Source organism: Patiria miniata, unplaced genomic scaffold (genome assembly GCF_015706575.1).
Source record: "Patiria miniata isolate m_02_andy unplaced genomic scaffold, ASM1570657v1 HiC_scaffold_7, whole genome shotgun sequence".
In the NCBI taxonomy this organism is placed as follows: domain Eukaryota; kingdom Metazoa; phylum Echinodermata; class Asteroidea; order Valvatida; family Asterinidae; genus Patiria; species Patiria miniata.
This window is the reverse complement of record NW_024037074.1, coordinates 40,008,522-40,033,911: the sequence shown is the minus strand read 5'-3', so window position 1 is coordinate 40,033,911 and position 25,390 is coordinate 40,008,522. Positions and strand designations below refer to the sequence as shown.

The following is a 25,390-nucleotide window of genomic DNA, read 5'->3' as shown; positions in this document are numbered from 1 at the left end:
TGTTGGCAATTTGACTCATAACAAATTTGAATATGTCTTGGACGCAAGCTGACACTAGTTATTAGTGGGAGGTTACGGGCTTGAGACAACAACAACAACAACAACAACCTCCTCCCCTATCTTCAATTAGGCTTTTGGGGGTTTTTTTGGGGGGGGGGGGTGGGATAAGGGGAGCTCTGAGTGTTTTCTTTTATAGCATTACCACACTCATCGGAATGTACTTGGCTACAATCCAATGAGTTTCATACTCGTGCTCACTGTAATCATAGTGTACTGTACAGGATGGATAAAAAAAAAACGAAACCGAGATATTATTGCTAGTTTAAACAGAAGTAGGGCACATGTGAATCAAAGGGAGATATCCTCTGTTATGGTTGAATCTCCTCTTTCAAATGACACCCTGATCATGTCATTACATTTACGGTCGACTGAGCAGTGACCAATTTTATGAAAGGGTCTATTTAGAGAGTTGCACCACTTTTCAATTGTGGTTTATGTGGTGTCATTTGTCACAGAGTAAAAGGCTATGGTTGCCAATCAAGGCAGGTGGGGGGAAAAAAAGAGATTTGTCCATGAAATGTGGCGCAACTCTCTAAATAGACCCTTTCATAAGTTTATTATTTCAAGTACACTTACTACAAGGGAAAACTGTTAGGGTAAACTGTTAAATCAGTTAAATCAGTGGAATCAAGTTCAACTTCAAATAATGATTGTGTATCTCACGATTGATTTACTCACCTTCCTTCCCCATTAGGTGAGAGAGATTTGTTTGCTAGCAAAAATCACCTCCGTTTGCAGGTTTGTTAGGAGGGGTCTGCTCCTTAGAGAGCCTCCTTTCCTGTGTTGTTGTCTGTGGAGCAGACCCTGGAGACTGATCACTGTACCCATTACTATCCACATCCTTCCTTCGTGTCAACCATTTGAGCAGAGATACATGTACCTGGTCGAGCTGTCTGAAATAGATAAATCTAGAATGTGTGAAGCGAGGCATTCAGACAGATGCTCGTAGGCACATGTAACCTCCAACTTGCGACCTACTTTCTTAATTTCAGTCCTGTAGGGCAATGCAGTTACAGGTTATTTTTTAGAATCTCGTTCCCACAGCCCTAATGGTTGGGTACACCTGTAACAGAAATTTAGATTAAGAACATGAACACTGAAGTGAGGTATTATTCATCACCCTTGTCCCTTGCAGCAGCACACACCGTACCTGAGCTAGCCAAGAGGTTACACCTCTATGTTCCGACACCCCTATGTTCCGACTGCACATATTCCTATTCCTAACCCTAACCCTAACCCTAACCCTAACCCTAACCCTAACCCTAACCGGGAGTAACACAATCTAGGTTGTTGGAACATAGGGGTGTCGGAACATAGAGCAGTCACCAGCCAAGAAGCGTAAAACTACTGCATGCTGTCCTTGTGGCAAAAGCATTGTTAAGAACATCTAATTGGCAGTTTATCAGTAAAAACATACATAAACAAGCGTATACCATAGACCCTACGTTGCTTTGGGGCCCATCAGCAACTCTCACCCTCTGCTGATGGTTTCGTGGATTTTCCATTGTCTCCCAGTCTCAACCCTAAAATATGGTGCTTTATACCACAGGTCTCAAAGTGTTTCACAATTGTTGCCACTGTTCTTTAGGTCATAAGACATTTTTGGCAGCAGCTTGAGATCAGGTCTCAACCTTCACAGGTACCTATTTATACTCCTGGGTGGAAAGGGGCTATTGTAGTAAAGTGTCTTGCCCAAGAACACGAGCACCTTGTTCCCTGTCAGGGTTCGAACCCACGCACCACGGCACATGCGTCGAACACTCTAACCATTCGACTTACACTAGCACTGTTACCTTTACCTAGACACGTTTTTGCTTATAAAAATGATGGCGATGGAAGGGCATAAACCCACATTATGATCCTGAGTTTCCTGACATAAAATTCCATCAAAAATCCCCTTCTTCTGTGTTAGATTCAAAGCTGACTTTGACACTAGTAAGCTGGAGGTTATGGGGTTGACAATTTCGAATTGTTGAATATTTTTGTTAAGCACAAAAGTGTGGTACTTTTTTTTATTACACACAAAAGTCAAACACATATTAGAATGTACTCCGGTACATTAAGCAACATCATGAACATCATAGTACTGTGTCACCAAAACTGAATCAAATGTTATGATAACTGAATCAAAACTGAAATCAAGTCTAATAATAAGAATGTTGTAATGATGTGCTGAAATGTTACTCTATCGTCTTTCCGCCGTTGGTTCCCCCCACCCACCCCTCTCAGCTCCCCCAACCCCAATCATCATCTTCATCATCATGTTGACTCTGAAGGTCGGACTCCAGTGATAGCTCTCCAAACCACTCTATCCATCATACAGGTCTTGACGTCTTGCCCACTTAAACCGGTATCCTCTGCTAGGAGTTTGATGTAGTCCTTAGGTGGCTGTCCTCTTGATCTCTTTCCATGTAGAACCTTGAAGGCAGCTTCATCCTTTCTCCTTGCACAGTGTCCTGCAAATCTCAGCCTTCTTGTTCTCAGCCTCTCAGAAATTAGCTCTAGTTTTCCATACAAGTTCTTATTGGTGGTATGTGCTTGCCATGGAACATTGAGTGCTTTCCCTAGTAGGCTGGTGTAGCAACCATCTAGGGCCTTTTTCATCTCTGATGTTAGTGTCCAAGTTACTGCACCATATGTTAGAACTGGTTCCATGGTGACAGTAAACAGCTTGATCTTTAGGTCTCACGGCAATTTACTCTTCCAGATTTTGACCATTCCATTACAGGCCTTCCATGCCTGTGCCTTTCTGACCCCTCCCCCCACCCCCTATAAAAAAACTAGTATTGATAAACTGGAAGTTCACATGCATGTATCTTGAGGGTGGCAAAAAGAGAGATAATTATCAAACATGCAACTTTTCATCGAATCAGCTGATTTCCTTGTTTTTCACTTTACATTTAGGCCTATGCCTTTCAAAATTAGGGGAAAAAACAACAACAAAATACAGTTTAAAGACTTGTAAAGCTTGAAATTTCCTGTTTTTGGTTTGTAACTTCCCAGTTGCATGCCTGTAATTATAGGCAGCTGAACACGAAGAGTAAACAATTTGGGCGTGTTCAGACAAAAATGATTTGTGCATACTTTGTGCTATAGGCCCGGCCTACACGCACAAAAGGTGCAAAATGATCACAGTCTGCCAAAACTCTGCTCTCTCTGTCACTCGCAAAGTGCAATTTAACAATTGTTGACTGCTGTGATGTGGGATTTGACGTTTTTAACCCCTGAGGGTGCATAGCACGGGAGGCGAATGCGCCCGAGGGGGCTAAAAACGGCATATCCCACATTACACCAGTCAACAATTGTTTGGTTATAACGTGCCAATAACTCAAAAATATGGCTGTAACTTACTGTGTGGGACATAAATTAAATCACTGCGATGTAATTACATTTGATAACTGAAGGTTTTGATGGGGTGCATACCTATGTTCCCCAATACCGATGTTCCCTGAAATCCTTACCATCTAACCCTAACCCTAATCCTATCCCTAATCCTAACCCTAATCCTTAGGATTTCGGGGAACATTGGTATTGGGGAACATAGGTATTGGGGAACATTGGGTAGACCCCGTTTCGATGTCCTGCCGGACATGAGACTGACCATATGACATTGCAGTTCTCATTGTGCAAAATGAGCGCGACATCAGGTTTCACAAGAGTGTGCGATGAACGCAGTGCGATATCACCCTTAAGTGTGTGACATGCATTTTTACTGTCCAGACACGAGGCCATGCTATAGACCAATGAAATTACAGTATCCAGGCACACGATGTAACAATTACAGTTTGTGCACAGCGATGCATGCACACTGTCAAGCTGCGGTCAGTTGATCCATCTGAGTAGGAAATATTTGCTTCTTCGTACGCTATTGTTGTAAAAGACAGACTCTTGAGAAGTTCACCGGAGAGGAAGCATAAAATTAGTCTGTCTCCTCTCATATTGTTCTTTCATCTTTTTAGATAAAAAATATGCTGTTTTTTCCTTTAAGATTCACTGGACTTTCAAATTGAAGTTGCATGTTGCCTGTAGAGTGTTATTTGCATTCCGGGGTGTAGGATTTGTATGTAAATATTACAGGGTTCCCACAGTCCTTGAAAAAATCTTGGAAAAACCCTGGAATTTAAAGTTATTGTTGAAAGCCATGGAGAAGTAATGGATTTTTTTTACTTTATAAGGAATCATGGAATGTGGATATTCAACCAATATGTGATGATGTGTAATATTTGGCAGTTTGCGTTCCAATTTTAATGCTGTACAGCCTGTCTAAAAAAAAATGGTACAATCGAAAACAATTTTTTTTTTCAATATTAAATCTCAACATAAGTAAGTCGTTTTGAGCATCACATTAAAGAAAAAAGACCAGGCTTTCCAATACTTTTTGTTTCATCTCATTTGCTTTTGTCAATCCAGAGATAACTCCAGTTTACTGCGGAACACAAAAATCGAGTTTGTTTCTTTTGCCAAGTTGCAATCTTTTGTGAGCTTCAAGACAGCATGGCACAGTACTCGAAACAACTCTGCCCATGCATAAAAGTGGCACAAAATCGATTTTGGTGTATCGCACTAAATTGATTATATCTCTGAATTGACAAAAGCAAATACGATCAAACAAACACTATTGGAAAGACCAGTCTTTGTTCTTTAATATTATGCCAAGTAAGAATGACTTATTTTGAAATTTCATATTTAACCAATTTTTTTTCTGATTGTACCAATTTTTTTTTTTTTTGACAGGCTGTACTTCCTATTTGCATGCATGATCCATTCATGTTGCATGTTCAATCCATTATCGTGATGCTGTTGTATAGTTTATGCACTACAGGGTGAGTAAAAAAAGCAGAACCCATGCCCAAAAAAATATATTTCATATTTAACAAAATATGTAGCACCAAAAATAATAATGACTTGAAAGCCAATTTCATAAGCTACTTTTAGATGAAAAAAATAATGAAATTGCTCAATCCGTTCAAAGAATATCACCATTTAAACGCAATGACCATAAAACCTGTCTCGTCCCCCCCAAAAAAGCAATTTATTGTGTGTTTTGACTGTTTGGAACAAGAAAGAAAATGGCACAGAATACTTGTTTCAACAACTGTAGTTCACAATATCTTTATTAGCAACCCTAGTTAGGCCAACAATATGATTTTTTTAAAATTCACTTTTTCAAAGATGGGCCTTCAAAGGGACTTTGTTGAATATTTTTAACTTTTAAACTGAGGTTTTATCGCTGGTGATGTTTGAAGACAATTGTGATGATGATTCTTGAAATCACATTTTTTGGACGAGACAGGTTTTAGGGTCATTGTGTTTAAATGGTGATATACTCTGAACAGATTGAGCAATTTCAGTATTTTTTTTCCTCTAAAAGTAGCTTATTAAATTGGCTTTCCATTCACTATTATTTTTGGTGCTATATATTTTTTTGGGTTTGGGTTCCGCTTTTTTTCACTCGCCCTGTAGAGTGCTGAAAGGGAATCGCTTTCTTGGCATCAGCGTGACGTTTTCTGTACTCATCACGAGGTACCGGTACAGCCCGGTTGCACAGACGGTGCCGTATAACCGTCTTCACACGTTACCCGGCCTCGCTGCTACCCGGCCGCCATGGGTTGCACCACTGGGTACTTGTTGTTCCTGTTGTGGTTAATGTGGGGATGAATAATATCAACACAAATATGGAATGAAATGGAGGTGCAAAAAGACAAGTCATAAATTAGTCAAGATGTAAGTCCCTCTCAGTAACAAATCAAAACAGCTGGTTCAAAATGACTAGGGGTGTTTATCAGAACCGGGCACAAGAGTACATGTACCTGACAGCTGATGTCAGGAACCGGTTCCGGATTATGGGATCAGGTACCATGGCATAATTCACTTTACAAATTACTTAGTAACTTTTGAGACAGTGGAAAACGAAGGTTTTGAATGTTATAGGTGGGGAATTTCAAAATGAAAACCAGGCTATAAGGATAACCAAACAGATTTCACGTTTATGTACATTTTAAGTTGCAAAAGTTGCAGTTTAGACCGTAAAGCTATACAGCCCTTCGGACAACTTCCGGGATTTAAATTTTGGGATTGGTTTCCTATTACGTGTACCCGGGTACCCGTGATTTTACTTCAATATGGGACCCGGTTCCCGTACAATACGTGTAAATGCACACCTCTAAAAATGACTTGAACCAGCACAATTAGCAATGATGTCCAGGGTTATATTCTGGAGTCTAAATGCCAGATTGTTTTGACGGTGCTCCTTACAGTATACATGAAGTAAATGGCAACTGTTTCTGCTAGCTATGTGTTTTGCAGATAATGCCAAGGGGAATTTGTTTATGAAACATTTCCAGGAAAATTTGCTCTGACATAAGAAAATAAATCCCGGAATACGAGCCAAGTCAGAAGCCTTCAGAATTTCCTTTAATTTGTGTCAAATCATGTTCTCATTTTGACATACCGGTACCCTGCACGAGCTAATCCTGCTGTGCGACTAGTTGACTAGTCGCCATGGTGACCACTATTCATAGTCGCGACCCCCTTATAGATAGTCCAATAATCTTGGCACTGCTACTAGTCGTGCTACTGTGATTTGTCACGCCTGATGAGGGACAAGTTGTTGGGCCATGACTAGTCTTGTGCTGAGACTCCGTTGAGCCAATTTCTGCCATGCCCCAACTTTTCGAGAGGCATGTCGCAAACTATATGTTTTCACTTGCAGATCGACAGTGCCGACACCGTTGTCAAAGTGTACGTGTACATTGTTACATGCATTGTACACTAATATGAGGGTTGCGACAACATAAAGTTAGGTTTTGTTGCAGAGCACACTGTTCGAAATGTTCGAGTTAGAACAACTGGTTCCTCTCAGTCTCAGAGCCACACAACTGACTAAGAGATATCATTCACATGGTGTAAAACCGCAAACCCTCATTCTTTAGGTTTTGTTAGTTATCAGTGTATTTTATACACTCAACATGCAAACTATGAAATGGAAGTCTAGTAACATTCGTGAAAAATGCACTGTAGGTACATGTATTTCTTGAGAATTAGCCATGGCAAAAAGTCGCGACTCAACAGTCATGTAGTCTTGACTACATGTCTATAGGTCCTTCATATGCCATTTTTTCTCCCTTAACATGTATCTTTTGCTTGATTAGTTTTGTTCTTAGGTTTTAATGCTAATGTGCTTGTATTTTTATTATTTTATTATTAAAAATTAAGTGTAACAATATGTATTTTTTAAAGGTTTTTCATATTTGTAATTAAGTTTTTGTTTTTTGTTTTTGTTAATGATTGTTAAGCGCCTTGAACGTCATTTTGAAGGATTTGGCGCTATATAAGAATATTATTATTATTATTATTATTATTATTATTATTTATTACAGGACTGCCCTACCAGTAAATGTTACTAGTCACACAGCATTGAAGCTAATACAGTTTTGCTATGTTGAAATAAAGGATCATGGTGGAGCACATTTTTCAAATCATTGAAAAGAAATCCCATTATCTTTTACCATTGTGTTGTTAGGAAAATTCCTGATATGACATCAAACAAGAAATATCCTCATCAAAAGGCTAGGGCAGTGGATCCTCACATAATTATATATATATAAAAAGACACTTTGTCAAGCATGCATTAAATTGATAAAAGCAGATCGTGGCAGGATGGTTAACTAAACATTTTTGCTATTATTCCTGTCTGATTTTAAATTGTTCTTTATAATTTTTGATCATTTGCAAACCCAACATTCATTGAAGTTGAACTATGTAAACTATGCATTTGTAGATTATCACCAGAATGTTAAGAAAATAATAGAAATTTCTTCTAAAATCTTTTTCATCTATACAGACCCCCCTCCCATGAAAGTTTTCTCGCTACAAAACTGAAACTCTTCTAATACTATACATTGCTAACACTAAGTCAAAATGTGTTCTTTTATCTTTGCCAGTTAAAAGAAAAAATGAACAATATTGAAGACACCAACAAATACAAGGAAAGAAGCTATATAGTGCTCTTTGGATAATTTGCAAGAAGTTGGGGTTTTTTTTGGGGGGGGGGGTGGGTCGAGTGAGTTTTCCATAGGGAATGACCCATCCTTCATATCATAAATGGATGCATTGTTGACTTTGACTTTTGAACCCAAAAAGCGATGAGACATGTGGTCCAAAAGTTAAATCAGGTACCTTCTGGAAATCTTCTACAAACTATGATTGCAAATCTTTGGCAGATGTTCTGTGGAGACCTGTTTACAGTATTCAATTTGATTTTCCCCAAAACTATGTGTGAGTCCGTGCCCACAAACTTCGTACCAGTCACCAACAGGCAGTTCCTTCCCCCAAAAATATGACATTGTTTTTTTTTATTATAACATTTCCCAGATATGTGCAGGATGTTCCTTTCCCCCACCCTATGTATAGGTTGAATTGGCTCCCTGGGGGTTTGGGTGTAGGAGCCCTTAAGCAGTAAATTCATCATCATCATTTTTTTTTTCATTTTAAGGAAGCCTGAAGCAATTGTCCAAGGTTGCTAGCAGCCTTGGGGAGCCAACCATGATTACAGGTATTCTAAGAAGCTGTACCTGTACCCGGTGAGGGGTTTTGACTTAATGAATTTGTTTTGCTGATCTCTGAACTGGTCCAATCTGATTTAAGAAGCATGTGAAGGAATTCACAGAACTTAAAAGGATCAAGGAAGCACTTTGTAGTCTTCATTAAATGTTACCAAATTAAACCCGCCAATTCGTTGCGGGAATTTGTGGATGTCATTCCTGAAATGAAAAGCCTAAATTATCAAAGTCCTTGTAATAACAACTATGAACACATGTGGCACTTTTTCCTGTACAACATGGGCACAGAAAATCAGCCCAAAGAACCAATGCTGTCTCCACTGATGACTGACCGACCTTTCGGTTGTTCTCTTTGAAGAGACGATCAGAGCATTCGATCAGAGATCAGAGCTTTCTCCTGAAGACAATCAGGGCATACTGATCTGAACGTGGAGTTTCACAACCAACAGGTTCTTTTCAAAACCACACTTGGAGTTTATTCCACATGGTGTTACCGCAAACCTCACCAGCTTTTCTCTTTGGTTTATTTTAATTTTCTACCAATGCCATTTAAAACTGAGCTGTGACAATTTTGAAGGTCTCTTGTTGGTTGCAATAACATTTGTTGTCAATGCAATGAAGCATTGCACATAGTGTAAATACAGGAAAAGGACTAATTTAACTTCAGATAGGAGTTAGGGACAAAGTTAAATTTCTCTCATTGCCAATTCTAACCACTTCGTGCCGGTATTATTTTGATATTGACCGGACCCAGGTGCGTTTTTTTTTTTTCACGAACCTCAATGCCATACAGGTTCAGGCCGTCATCTGCGGGTAGCACACCCTGATATTTCCAGCCTTACTCGCTGCGAGCGGGTCGCTGACAGATATTTCCGGTTTCGCTCGTTACGTGTTTATCCGTCACCAGTTCCGAATACCGCAAAACATTTGCGTGTACACACGTCATCCGACATGAACTGGTTAGCTCTGGATGAGATTTAAAATGTCCTGATTTTCTAAATGCAAGCTTCTTGTAAACTTTGCCGTCCAATTTTTCTAAGAATGTTAAATAGAAATAGTTTATCAAGAAGATCAATGCAAGATAAAAATCCTTTACATATGGATTTAATTTTGAATATACCACACGTATATGTTTCCACTTTATCAAGCATGTTTATAAAGCCGATTTCCAAATCTACTACATTACATGTATGTCAGTAGGTTTCGTATTTAGAGAAGTAGTGTCACATGAGCCAAAAATATTTTTTGAGAGGGACTAACATGTTGCATCTTGGATCTCAGGAAATTCTCCAAAAGCGCCCTCTATCAGTCAGTCAGGTGGGCAATCAGCGATCTAAAGCCTCTTCCGTTCTGCACTGCTCTCACACATCCCTCATACGTCTTGCCGCTCCACTCCAAGATGCCTGTTGTCCACTTGCGTCTGGGGCGTCCTCTCTTCCGCTTTCCTTCCACCTTTCCCTCTATGAGCTGCCTCTGATGATTATTGGCTCGAATCATGTGGCCAAAATATTGAAGCTTTCTTTGTTTTATGTCATTCACTAGCGTTATTTTCATGTTTACTATGTCTAGAACCTCTTCATTCGTGACTTTATCTCTGCAGGAGATTTTTCTGTAGAACCACATTTTTAGCGCTAGTCCAGGTTTCTGCTGCATAGGTACATCAGAGTGGAGATGATGTAGCATCTCAACATATACATAGCCTTAATTTGAGGTAACTGATGATAGCCCTCTATCATCATTGCCCAAATCAGTGAGAAGTGTTCAATAAGCAGGTTTGTAGTGAAATTCCTACAGCAGCTGTATATATTATGTGCAGTCCTGGCCGAAGAAATAAAAAGTCAGTTAAGTCCTTGTTTGTTCTGAGTTCTGCCCTAGTGGCCAAGGCATTTTTGTGTTCTATTGCCCATTGTGTTAAGTTCTTTGGACTGGGCAGGGCAGGACATTCCATTCTACGCGTCGGTATATAAACCAGGAGCACATGCTTTCACCCCACTCCTTCGCTGTGTAGAGACTTAGCAGTGTTTTATATAGTCGTCTACTCTACAGTTCCAGTCGCCATTTTTATGCCATATGTGTCCGGATACGGGAATAGGAACCATTAGGTAGTGTTTGCTCCTTACAGTGACTGTTCCCGTGGAAGGACACACTATTTTTTTGTATATATACGCCTGTAAATAATTATCATCGACCAAACCAAAAGAAGTTTGACGAACAACCAGGAGTCCAGAAGAAGCCGCTGCAAGTTTAGAGCGCAGACTCCAGATATTAATTTAGGGTAAATATTTATAATATAACTTAGTCCCTAAAGGTTAAATGAATGGACTCCGTGCACAAGTACCAGTCCTCACTGGTTACCGTGTTAGAGTTTGGGGACACAACAGAGAGGAAAATTTCAACGTACTGCTCATGTGAAGATGCCATGGGTTTATGCTCACATTCAGAAGACAATACCGTAAGTCATGCTTACTTTGCGCCATATGCACGTAAACTAGTACAGACATGTATTACATACGTGTACATTTACATGTACATCCAGAGGACAGACAAACAAAGAATGAACAACAGATTCTTTGTTGTCCTCAAACGCACATCTTTTGTTGAAAACGGTCCTCAAATGTAAGTCTGTGTGTACTTGTTCTACATACCCCCGAGGACCGACACACAAAGAGAGAACAACAGATCCTTTCAGTCCTCAGGAGTTGGGTCTTTTGTTCAAAACGTTCCTCTGTAGTATAGGTTTATGTGCTTAGTCTATGGGAGTGTGTTATATTACAGGGACAAAGGAAAACACAAAGAATTGTCCTCGGGAGTATAGTAAAACAAGAGTGCATGCTAAGTCAAGGGGTGAGTGTTATATTATAGGAAAAAAGGGAAAGACAATGCCTTGTCCTCAGACATAATGGTAAACTATGTGTGTGCACACAATGTGACCACACAGTGTGACCCCTCCACTCAGGTTCTTAAGTTGTCACAAAAAATGCCATGTGCTGTTATTACACTAGTCCATAAGAAAAGGCCCAAAAAAAAAAGTCTCCAGTTTCTGGTATGGAGCTTGTCCAAAAAGTGGTGCGGCGACGCGGCTTTTTTTTTTTTTTACCCGACTTTTTTGCTTCAAATTTGCTTCAAATGTCGGCTGATGACTGCAAATGGTGCCCGACTAAACTTATTATAAAGCTTATTCTCGATCATAACCCCATCTAAAAACACGTTGAAATTGCGCAGCAGCAGAATTCGTAAAACCAGTGAGTTTGGCGGTTTTGAGACATCATCTTTCATTGAAAAAAAAACTTTTTCATTTTGCCGACGCGCATGGCTACGGCGACGCGCGCGCATACCAGAAACCGGAGACTTTTTTTTTTGGTCTAAGTAAGAAAGCACACTGACTTAAATTGTCTCTAGCTTGTGGCAGAAAATTTGTATGGAAATCCTAACGTGAGTAACATGCACAGTGACCATAATTCAATATTGGAAGTCCTCCGTGTTACAGTTGTAAAAGTCTTGTTCAAGCTCAGTGGAATTCCTAGAATGCGCTGCTGTGTTCTTGATTCATGTGTAAAAAATAAATGTAACTTCGGAATGTGACAAGGGCAATTTACAAAATGTATGTTGCCCATGCAGCAGTTTAATGAGGGGTCCCGTTGGGACTTATTTGCGCAAAATCAAAAAGAACAGGAGACTGCTGATGGAATGTTATTCGGCAGTCAACCGAATGTTATTACACCTGTCATCCGTTGTCAGTTTGTAGAACTTGAAAATGGGATCAACAGAAATAGTCAAATGTTCTAACTCGCCGGTTGGAAGCGACCGTATTGCCTCCTGAGTGCTATTTTACACAATGTTAATTTCATGTTGCATGCCCACGCTAATACAATCATCCGTGTTTTGGCAGTTGATCCAGGATGCGACAGAGACTCACATTTCTTGTTATTTCCGAGGGTGGCCCTCCCCCTCCCCCTCCCCCTCCCCTTCCCCATTCCCCAGGCTGTTTGTTTCAAAGAGCCACTAGCGGCCCATGAAGCACTAAATTACTAAGGGTGATCAATCAATTGAATCCTTGTTGGGTGGCACCTCATCTTAGGCCATCCTTGAATTACAATTACTAAATGAGACTAGTTGAAATTCGAAATTTTTTAATGATACAATATTGAATGCCTGCCTCCAGACAGTATTAGGAACTTTGATGCTAAGAAGAAGGTATATTAAAAAAAAAGAAGCTGAATTTATATTCATAAATACCTGAGACAGTTTACCATTCCCATTGGTCGAGAGCCCATCACGTGGGTGGATGTAAATGGTTGATAAAACAACTGGTTTTGAACACTTTTCTGGGTGTCACATGAAGTTGGACTCCTATGAAATGTTGTCCCTTTCACCCATTCACAATCTTCACCCATTCACAATTAGACATGCCTCATACTGCTAATGAGTCCCTATTTCACAGAGTCCTAAATTCATTCTCCGGCACTGCTGCATTCTCAGTGCGCCACATCGCGCAGTATGCGTCACCTGCACGCCAATCTCCATACTATTCACGAGAGGCACATACCATAAACATAGCTAGAGGGGTGTTTCACAAAACATGAGTTAACTTTAAAATATTTGACTAGTTTTTACTTTTTGACCATAAGGTATTTATGAATGGGAATATGGTATTAAACAGTACCTTTAAAACCGGCTGGGGCGCCTGGTCGCGGATAATCGTTTGCACTTGGTGCGCTGTATGGGGATGTTTGTCACTTCAACCATCAGTCTCAGGCAGGCCATTTCTCAATCCCTGACTTTTTCGCTGTTTCATTCTCGCTGTTTCATTCTCGCTGGCCAATTAAAATTTTAGGGAAACATTTGGTAACATCCCCCCCCCCCCTCATGAAATATTTCTGTCACTACGCAATGATCTGCTCAACCTGTAAACTGCTGAACTTGAGTGTGGTTGCCTGAAGCGTCCCAGAAACTCCCTGTATCGTCCATATTTCCATCACCGTATATGCTTATTATCTGAGAATTGATGCGTGAATGTGGCGTGTTTAGTCTGCACTCACATTATCAGACCCAAGAGTTATGTCATGATATGAAGGCGTTATTTATTTTCTCTTGAATGTTATGAGGCTTTCAATCGTTTTTGATGTTTTGCGCCAATGTTGGCATCCAAAATTGATTACCTGTGGTATTTTCAGTAGGGTTATGTTTAAATCTAAGTGTCATAGGTAGGATTCCCCACAGATTAGGATTTTGAGTGTGAAGCACAGTACCGTTTATTATGAGAGATGGCAGCCTTATGGATCCAGCGGATTTTAGACCCCCATGTAACCCTGAAGTTCTTAACTTCATATATATGGAGGATTCCTAATTTATTGCTTAATAATAATAGCCATTATTATTTATATCAAGCTTCCAGCGCTAAAAATAAATAAGTACCCGGATGACTGCAACATTACGGTACCTGGTTGACTGCAGTAATATTATTATTGCAGTCACTATATCTGGGCATTTTCACTGGTTCCCGCATGATCAAGAGCATAGAAAGTCACAGTTGTTCACCACTCAACAGAGCGTAGCGCGCGCGTAGCGTCGAACACAGAACACGCTGTGCGCATGCAGCGCGAAGGAGGCCAGGTATACGCGCACTGTTGTCAACAATTACAGTAGCTTCAAATGGTTTGACGAAAAAGATGTAATGAAGGCAGTGTCTTGAATTGTATTTTTTGCGGATCAAGTCAGCCTGATATAAATAATAATAATATTGGATGGCTTTTTTTCAGTGGATACAAGAATATATTGCACTCGCTATGACAATATTGCCATAGCTCATGCAATATATTCTTGTATCCATCTCACAGCCATCCAATATTATATCATTATCATTATAGACGAATCCAGGCATGTGAAATGTACACTCACAAGGCCCCCTTCAATGGAGGAGCCATTGTGCACCCAATTCATTGTACAAAGCAACTGCACTGTGACGGATGATCTGAACAATAGCTAACACAATGCTTTCGCCATTGAAGGGGGCCTTCGTGATAGAATTGATTACCTGCCCGGATTTGTCTATAAAGAGGAATTAAAGACTTGATTTCGAGTCCAGATTCTGTAAAGTTTTCAATATTCCAGCGTAATCATCTTTGAATTTAATCGAGCATCTTTGAATTTGTTTTGTCCAAATTGTATCAACCTGCTTTATTATAGGGACTCTACCGGTATGGAGGAACAGAATAGGTCACACTACATGCATTTATGGGTAGTATGGGAACCGGGTAACCCGTTGAAAAAAAACACAGGTACCGGTTGATGCTAGGTTCACACGTTCCCGAATTAATACAACAAGAATAAACCGAGAATTGAAAGTGGTTCCCGCATCAGACATAGATACAGATTTGGACATAACACTACAATTTTGAACATGTTCAAATTAGTCAGGGCGCTTCCCGATCTTTAACGATCTTTCACCGAACCAAACAGAATCATCCAGAGGCAGCCAAGAACCACTTCCCCGATCTACTCAAGAATTGCTATTCTTGGCAATTTGGCTTAAAAATCGGGAATGTGTGAACCTAGCATAAAGAAACCAAACCCCAAAATTCAATTCTTGAATGTTGCTGTTCAGATTGTTCACAAAGGTCGGCACAAAAATACTACATTGCTGCGTTAATGCAGCAAGATACAAGTGTGTACAGTGAGCATAGCTTTACAGTGTAAACTGCAACTTTCGAGAGCATCATAAACGTGAAAATGTTTGATTTTTCCCATATACACCGGTTCTCATTTGGAACATTCCCCACTAATGACATTCAAAACCTTTCTTGTTCACTGTCTGAGTAGTTACTAAGTAATTTGTAAAGTTGGTTACGGGTACCCGATCCTATAATCTGGAACCGGTTCCTGACATCAACGGTTAGGTACTCTGTTACCTGGTTCGGTCTCACCAGTTTGCAACTTATAGTGTGAAATCTTCGCAACTTATTTTCATCTGAATTTAAACAACATCGTAGGGTCTGTGTATTGGGGGGGGGGGGGGGTTGCTACATGCGCACAGGGTCCAAAATGGCTTCCATATCTCTAATTCCAATGGGTTGTTTAGTTAGCATGAGGTACTTATTTCAAGAATGTTTTGTTTGACTAGGTAACACCCATCATGGTTTCTGATACATTTTTTCAGGAGCTGGAAATGCCAAGATTATTTGATGTTTTTTCTTCAAAACCACTCACTCTAGTAGAATAGGTTGGCCTCACACCCAGGGTAAAAATTTAACACAGTAGAGCAATTGTAGAAGCTGTTGTATGTTTGGCTAATGTGAAAATGGTTTATGGGCCTTACATGGGAGATTTTGAAAAGAGTGAAAAGGCCTTCTGAACTGGAGATGAAAAGTAATTATCAAATATACTCACCCATTATTCAAACATTTCCCCATTTCAATTACTGTGCAAAGGATATATGTGCCTAACAGTTTATATGAAAAGGAAATGAATATATTTGGGCCTTTTGCACACTGGCAGTTCGGTTGATTAAGAGTGTGCCCTGACATGTGAAGTATATATCCATAACTGAAAAGTGCGTGTGCAAAAATTATATTTTGTTGTTGTATTTTTCCTTTCTGTCCTTGACTTTGACAGCAAAAGGATCATTGGGTTTGTCTATACCTTGTAAAAAAGGTATGCGGACCTGGAATCGAGACTTTGAAAAAAGACCCAGTTTTTCCACGAAATGTTTACTGTGAAAGCTATTTTGAACTCTATTATTGTTCTGTCAGTCAGGTTTCTACCCGCGTACTGAATACCGATCAACTTGACTGCAAGTGCTGCCTATATTTGATTCAGCAGTAGTAGTCTCGTAGATTTGACATTTGTCAAAATGAATGTGTTGCAATATACGGAATTTTTTTTTCTTTTTTTCGGCAGGTTTTTGGGTGTGACAGACAGGACGTGTAATGACCTAATCAGTCGCCGCAGGAGCAGTTTTCTCCATCATCAGGCTCACGGAAAACATGTTTTTGTGAGAAGCACCTGAGGTGAGTATCTCATGCTGGACTCATCTCCTGTTTCCTTGACAGAGACTTATTGCCTTCGCTGTTTGGGATTGGCCAGACGGACAAACTTGAAGAACTTTTGCAGCAACAGAGCTTGAAATAGCTGCTGAACTGCTGGACTGAGTCCTGTGATTATCAATCAGTCTAGTGCTTCTTAGTGACTGAAATATTGCCGGGCGGTCTGTTTTTCAGACTGATGGTTGTATTTTCCATTGCGGTGAAATGCCCCATTAATTTAAAGGAAAAATACAACATTTGCAAACATCAAAAAATAAAACTACCAAATCATTTTGAAATACCTTGCTGGACTGTTAGTGAATGACAGTGTAAAGCATCCTGTAAAATCATGGCACCTGGTATACTGTCATTTTCAAGAAAAGTGGTATTTTTGTATCAATTTCCAACGTTGGTCGGCCGACCAGCGTTGGATAAAACTGGCTTTTATTGGTTCCCTGACCTGACAATTTCCCAATGTATGTAAACTGCTCTGTTTCTTCTTATATGGAGTCAGGGAACCAGACTACAGGAAAATGATTGTTTTGCTTGGTTTTTATAGCATTTTCGAACCCAAAACCTCAAAAAAGTCAGTGTAACTATATTTGCTATATATTTCCAACCCCCCAATTCCATCCATTTCTGAAAATTACAGCAAAAGCAAATGATGTATATTCCCTTTAAAGGTAATGTAATATACAATATTTGCGAAAAATGAAAAAAACAAAAACTACCAAATAATTATGAAACACCACACTTGATTGTGAGGGATAATAGTCTCAAGCATCCTGTAAAATCATGGCACCTGGTGTGCTGTCATGTTCAAGAAAAGTGGCATTTTTGTATCAATTTCCAATGATGATCGGCCGACCATCTTTGGAAAAAAACTGACTTTTTTCAAATACTGCCCCCAATTTACCAAATTTAGTTAGTCCACATTTTGTTTGCAATCGGTTGCACATACTTGAATGGTAGCAAGCCAGCTAGTCTGGTTCCCTGGCCTGACAATTCCCTGACGTCTATACGTTGCTCCGTTTTGTCTGAAGTAGGGTCAGGGAACCTACAAGAATAACATTTTTTTCCTGCTTTTTCCAGCATCTATGAACACAAAACTTTAAACAGGTCAGTGTAACCATATTTGCTATACAACACTAACCCCTGAATCCATCCATTCCTGAAAATTACAGCAAAAGCAAATGTTGTATATTTAAAGTCCCACTTGACCAAATCAAATGTTCATTTTGATGTACTATACTCATCTTAATTTTGATTTTTGTTCGCATTTACATGTACCATTTATGGAATTATCCTGTATGGATTTTACTTAAACTTAAAAGTCTCTAAACCAAACCATACTAAAGGGAGATTGTTTCAGTGATAAAACAGTGCCTCCTAGTTTCAGATGATGTCTAGGCTTGTTAGCATATTTGTCAGTTCCCAAGTTGTCATGATGTTTCCATCACTTCTTCCACTTTTCCAAATTTCCAATGGGCTAATACATGACCAGGTAACATATTTGCCTACTGGCTGAAAGTCTGGTTGTTTCCTTCCAATCTGATGTCTGGAACCACCCCTGAATAAGTGGTGTTCTTGGCTTGACAGGAGGTCCCTAACCATCATAGGTATTAATCTATGCTTCAAAACATGACCTAGAAGTCAAAAATGATTACCCAATATAAATGCAAGGTTTCGGTGAACTACAAAAAAAAAATTGCTATCAGGCCCCTGCCATTGTTATGTTTAAATGGTTTGTCATGTAAAGACCAGCTGAAACATACAATTTGGCTAATCAAATTAAATCAAACGAAAACATCAATCAATCAATCGATCAATCATCGAAAAGACAAAAGAAATTGGAATGTTCCTGTGTTGAGTGTTGCAATTCCCTGTCCCCTTAGGGTCGTCTGTGCCAGATCGATGGTTTGTTGAACTGGTACATGCACCAGTATCGATGGGTAATGATACTAATACAAACTTGCCAACATGTGCAGATTTTCTGTCGTAACCATGTGCGAGGGAATCACTGGAATATTACGAAACTTTAGAGATGATAGGAATTTGAAAGCAGAATTCACAGTGGTGGGGTGGGGGTGTAGGCATGGTTTAAATCCATTCCTGGCAGTTTTCAGTGTTAACTTTCAAATGACTTGAAGAGAGGCTTGGGTGCTCTTGTTTGGGAGTGTGGCCGAGTGGTTAGGGTTTGTGACTCATGATCAGAGGGTCAGGGGTTCAAATCCAGCCACTGGCCAAATGTTGTGTCCGTGGGCAAGCCACTTCATCACCACTTGCCTCTCTCCACCCAGGAGTATAAATAGGTAATGGTATTAATTACCTGGGGAGTAACCTGCGATGGACTAGCATCCTGTCCAGGGCGAGTAGAAATATTCTCAGTCGATTCATGCCACTGGAACCAGAGATAAAGACAGCCTGATGGGCCACATTGGCTCATGACAGACCTAACTTTTTGTATAAACAGGGTGCTCTTCTTCTTTTGTTCATGCACGATTTCATAAGGGGGTCAGATTTTTGTGTTACTGGTGATGTTGACCAGAAAACTAATGATCTTTTTTGGGGGGGGGGGGGGGGTTATATGATTTATGCCCCTAGGCTTTACACCGAACTTTGTGCAGTTGTTGGACAAATATAGTGCACTGTTTAGAATTGTCTATTGGGGTTGGTCGCATGACTGGTCATGTGTATCTCATTGTGTGGAAAGATGACATTTTACAATAGTTGGCCTAGAAGTTGTACTGGGGTGAAGATTTTTCCACATGTGTAAGAAACATCATCTACGCCCTTTGAGCTTGCCCTCAAAGTTTGCTTTTAATAACACAACTCTCCTTGCCAACATTGATGACATAATTTGTTTGGTTCCAAAAAGTCTGTTCTTGACCTAATATTAACCGCCTCAACAGCTGAGTGGCTTTCACTAAGAAGTGTCTAAGTACACCAATCTGAAGCTTGCTTTCGTCTACTTCAAAGTTCCAGTAAGACAGGTGGCCTGGACCCACTGCATATGAAATGTCTAGACATGCTTAAATTAGTCCACAAGGCAACAGAACAGATGAGGTAAAACATTACGCAATCAAATATTTCAAAATCCATTGTTTTTTATACTGCCAAACCCACACAGTTGTAAACAAATTTCGGATTCAACGAAACAAGAAGTTTGTGGTACGAGACATGTTTTTTTCATGAAACAATTTCCAAGAAGTAGTTATTCCCTTGGGTAAGGGGGCCAATCCGGTCATTATACATCCAATATTTAAGTGCTTGGTCCCCAACATGTAGGCCTACATAACCACAATTTGGAACAGGAGTCTTGTTTTGCTCAGTGTGTCATTATTAATTTGCAAATTTTGGAGGGATGCAATTGTTATTATTTTGTTCACCCATTTCAGCTTTGTATCTTAAACAAAAATATTAAAGTCAGTTTCCTGAAAGCTCTGAACACATGCTGCTTCAATAACAATCGAAAGGCAAGGGGAAACCCCAAAACATGAAATTCTGTGCAACACGACCAGCTAATGTATTGCCAAATTTATACAGCATGACATTGACTCCTCTACAATGCCCACCTGTTATTAAACGAGGTCAATTAAGAATGATGCTTGGCAGATGTTCTCCATAGGCACCTTTTATGTTCCAAATGACTCCTTGTCAAGTTGAGTTTGGTGTTTCAGGTTGCATATTTTGCACTGATTTATTCAGACACTGATTCATGTTTCAAGGCTTATCGTAAGCTCTTTTAAAGCACCCAGCTGTTTATACTTTTTTCAATGCCAGTGTGATTTTTAAAGAGGGAATAGTGTGTAGTTCATGTGACACAATGGCTTGAACTATAAATCATCTTTCCTTCAAGTAATGTAGTATTCAACACTAGAAAGCACTCAGAGAGCACCATCTCCGCCAAAGCTAAACAATTCTCCACCATATTGTCAGTACACCCAAAGAAATACTCGCATAAATGGTGAATAATCCTTTTAAAAAATCCTGGATCCAGACCCAGATCGGGATCACTTCCAAAATCTAATTGATTTGTACTTGTACCAAGGACCACCCCTAAGAAAAATTTCATGCAAATCCATCCATAAAATTTCTATCTTGTTAACAGACAGACCAATCAACCAACAAACTAACCAATGCCGATGAAAACATAAACTCCTTGGCGGGGGTAACACACATTTTCATAAATGTACTTGTTGCCAACCTCTTCTTCATGAGGTGCAAATCAGAGAACAAGGGTCAGCTATCTGAGGTAAGGCAGTGCTCCAAAAAAACAGGACATTCAACCATTGGACCCACCTGGGTTCCCCCAGGAGAATTACTGAAAGATGTTATAGGGGAACATGAATGACATACCGCTGCTGTAAATAAGGTAACGGCGGACGGCATGACCTGATTTTTTGGTAGCTGACATAAATTAGAGGTGTGCCAAGAAACGTAAAGCAAGGGAAGTCTGTGGTAGTAAGTTGGGTCTCAGTAGTCCTACATTTAGTTAAAAGTTGCACCACACCACAAAAGTTGCTATATCTTTTATGGACTTTTATCCTCGAATCACTTTTAAGTTGGGTTCATATGTAATGGATTACTGCCTATGACTTGTGATTCCTCTTGTGAAACCCATTTATGCATTCAAGTCTTTGTGAAACTTGACACAGCACGACTGTTACATTCAACATCAACACAAGCTGTACCATAAACTTTCCTGCTAATATGTTATAGCAGCCCCCCCCCCCAATGAGTTCTTACTATTTTCAATCCAAGCACAATCTTGGCTTTGAACTAATGATGTAGACTATAATCAGTATGACGTGCATTATGTTCACCAAAAAATAAGAAGGCCTAATCAGTCCATGTTCTATCCTTTTTACAGTTTTCCTTCCAAGTATGATACGGTTTTCATGTGCTGGAAGACAAGTTCCACTTCAGGGGTTGACGACCCCTCCCAGTCTAAGGTCAGGCGACGGGCCTATGCAGCCAGACAGTATTTATTATTGTTCCGTGTCACATCAATGTAGAACGTGCACATTCACCTCACCAAACTGTCAGAATGTGGAAAACAACGTTGAAAAATCACACTTGCCATTTTGTGAACTTGTGCACTGCAAAGCTTTTAATATGACAATCAGTTATAAATGTGACGACTTACCAATGTTCCCAAGTTGATCTCAACAGAGGGAACTCATCACATAACTACACGTAACTGTGTTTTTGTTACCAGAGCTATGCAGTGCAATGACACAAAATTAATCAATATTAGGTTTTGCCCTTCACCGACGTATAAACACTGTATACTCAGTGTGTTACCTCCCGAGTGAAAGTGAGAAAAATATCACTCGGGAGGGACTCGAACCCACACTGAGTATACAGTGTTTATACGTCGGTGAAAGGCAAAGCCTAATAATGATTTACATCACCCCGACGCAAATTTCATCTTATGAATAGACTCGAAAATAAGTGGGTCTCCTCTTTTCACTTTGGGTGCATATTTTGACACAGATTGAGATGTTGCCTCCTGAGTGAAAGTGAGAAAAAAATCACTCGGGAGGTACTCGAACCCACACTGCAGTGTTTATACGTCAGTGAAGGGCAAAACCATTGATTTACATCACCCCAACGCAAATTTCATCTTATGAATAGACACAAAATGAAGTTAGTCTCCTCTTTTCACTTTGCGTGCATATTTTGACATAGATTCCGATTGCCATCCTCAACTCGAGTCACATCAGTGACTCACTGAGTCTTAGACTTGAGTCACAGTGAGCAGTAACTCATTAGACTCTAGTAGTTTCATATATGAGATCTTACGGTGACTGATTCAACGGTCCGTGATTTAAGTGTCAGCTGTTGTAAGGATTGGGGTGGTCACATCTTATATAGTGGACAGCAGGCCACAATGATGGCCAATATTAAAGGAGATGACTGGACAGGTCGCCATGATGAGCAGATGGCCAAAATAATTCGAGAGCAGATTGGGTTGGTTGCTAATAAAGTTGGTAGCCTGGAAACATGTTTTTTTATTAACAGACACAAGGCGGCACTTAGGAATTGGTGTTTCAAAACTTCTGTTTTGATAAACGACTGACTGAATCTCTATGAAATGTATCTACAATAAAATTGGTTTGGAGATATTGTTGAACCCTTTTTACTCACCACTTTTGGGATGAGTGGCAAGACCATTCAAATTCTTTATAAACAGTTGGTTTCCCCTAAATTTTCAGCTTGATGTGGTGATGGTTCATGGATAGTTCAAAGTATTTTTGCATATGTTATAGTGGTATGTCAAAGGTCAAGGATTAGCACATGTGGCATTGTACATGAAGTTGACATTCATCATGTTCATGTACACATGTGCCTACACTGAGCACTACACAACATGATGATTGACTGCAGACATGATGGAATGTTCACCTCATGTTATTCAGATTTAATGTTGGATCTGTTCACAGATATTCTGCAACTAAGGTATAAAAGCAAGTTCATGGAGATCAGAGGTGGAAGGGCAAATCATGTTCTCTATTGAAGACTATGTGCTGTGCGTGTGTGGCTGCATGATTTATGTATTTACAAGATGGCTAGGCCTAATTCAGTCTTTTGATTGCATATCAAAAGAACATCTGGCAGTTCTGTTAGTGCCTTAATGCTAAATTAAACCATCATTACATCTGTGTACCACATGTGGCGTATAGATGTAATATCCCCCACGTATATGTCAGAACCCATTTCTGGGTAATTAGCCATACATGTTCATGCAGATCTGAGAATCCCTTTTAATCCTTTGTTTAATTTCAAGCCCAGCAACTTGTGAAGAGAAATCTGTAATGGTGAAACCATTTTGTTTAAAAGTTCTGAGGCTGCTGTCTTTTGTTTTAAAATGTATCCTTTTTATGGCCACTGTCCATCAAGCTCGCAGATTGCTACTACCCCTGATAGTTGTGCGAATAATCTTTCCAGAAACCTCAATTCTCCCAGGATCAAGTAATCCCAATAGTGATTGAAGCACTCCAAACTGTAACAATGAAGTACACATGCAGTAGAATGCCATGAGCGCTCCATAACAGTGGCGCGTGCACCCAGGATTTGGTTGGGGGGGGGGGCTCAAATTTTTTGTCAAAAAAATGTTGCCCAAATTTTTTGGCCGCAGAAAAAAAAAATTGGAGGGTTTTTTTGGGGGGCAGACTATGCGCCACTTACACCACTATTATACTACTTGAAAATAAGCCACATACATCCATAAATCGTGGGAGTAAAAAAAAAATTACCCAAAAACAAAAAAAAGTTGAAAATCTCTTGGGGGGGGGGGGGCTCAACCTCCCCCGAGCGCCCCCCTGCGCCACTACTCCATAAACCAACACCTGTCTTAGATTTCTCACAAACTACTATATCATACACACATACACAGTTGTCAAGCAGTAACACTACCACCAATGGGACCAGGGTGGCATCATTAATTATGAAAAACTTTTCTATTCATGTGAGACTTGGTAGTCTGTGAATCATTGACTGAGTTTAAGTCAAAACGCCGCCTCAAAACACCACATCTGAGAATTCTACTAAAAATAGAGAGAAAAATTACTGGAGAAACTTTGACGAAACTTGTTTTGCAGACTGGGTGGCGCGAAGTGCCGTAAATGTAGGCGTCCTCATATATATTCCACGGGACACTGCAGCCGGCACCCACATAGCGTCACGTTAATTTGACGCTGTGGACTCATTTTTGCAAGATTTCAAATGCTTAACCTTTTGGTTGTAATTAGCTTCTGTACTCATGCAGCTCCTCTCATGTTACCACAAACCATCTGGCCAAGCATGTGTGCGTGGTACGTGCTAGGCTCCTTATTATTCACTCCCTGCACTTTTGGGGGGAATTTGATGCTTGGCAGCAGAGGCATTTGCCAAAGTGCAGTTGTGATGGACTTAATGGGAGGAGGCATTTTTCAGATGATCTCAATAATGCATCTATCACTCGTCAGTCTTAATTAACAGGTCAAATAGTGCAATGACTCCATGTGAACAAGTTTAATTCATTGTCAAGAAAAAGGGAAAAGGAAGAACTAGTAACAGGACTGCGTTATTTTTCCTTTTTTCGTGAAGAAACAGCTGGAGTTTTAGTGAAGTTTGACTTTGACATTGACGTCTGTTGGTTCTCTTTTGCTGCTACTGTTACCTGAAAATAATCCTTTTAACCAGCAATACTTGCATACCTGTAGAGAGAAGAATGTTTCCTGGGATGGGGTAAGGGTCCAGGGGCAAAGCAGACTCTGTTCTGGAAGGTTGCCTGGAGTTTTTCCCCGGTCATCCCAAAAGGTGGGGGTTTGGGGGAAGGGGTAGGGGCACTAGACACTGTCTAACTATTTGAGATGCTGTTCAGAGCAGATGATATTGGACACCATCAGGCAATATGTGGCTCTCTTTGTTGTGGCATATTTATATATTTTTTTAACTCTTGGAAGGGGGGGGGGGCAGCATGGCACCTCCCTCCCTAAATACGACACTGCATTCCATGACACAGAAATTTGACCCAAAATTTAGTATTGAGGGCAAGGTACATGCCATTTCACAACCATCTATTTTTCTTCCAATGCCACATGATAAATAGACCATTGTTGCCTTAGGGGCCTTTCAAAATTTTCGATCAAGTGTTTAAATTTCAATTTTTTTTTCTCCAAAATTGTGGGTGAGTGGGTCAAGGTAACCAATTGAAAATCAAAACTCTCTTCTCATAGAAAAAGCAAAGAAAAAGCCCCC

At 40.0% G+C, this 25,390-nt stretch overlaps 1 long non-coding RNA gene across 1 annotated transcript in view; it reads left to right on the top strand.

The window, feature by feature from the left end:
- LOC119746165 overlaps positions 1-25,390 on the top strand; it is a 49,949-nt gene that overhangs the window by 13,962 nt on the left and 10,597 nt on the right. Inside the window, exon 2 of the long non-coding RNA XR_005273698.1 lies at positions 16,518-16,627. This is a non-coding gene — a long non-coding RNA (uncharacterized LOC119746165). The remainder of the gene's footprint in view (positions 1-16,517; positions 16,628-25,390) is intronic.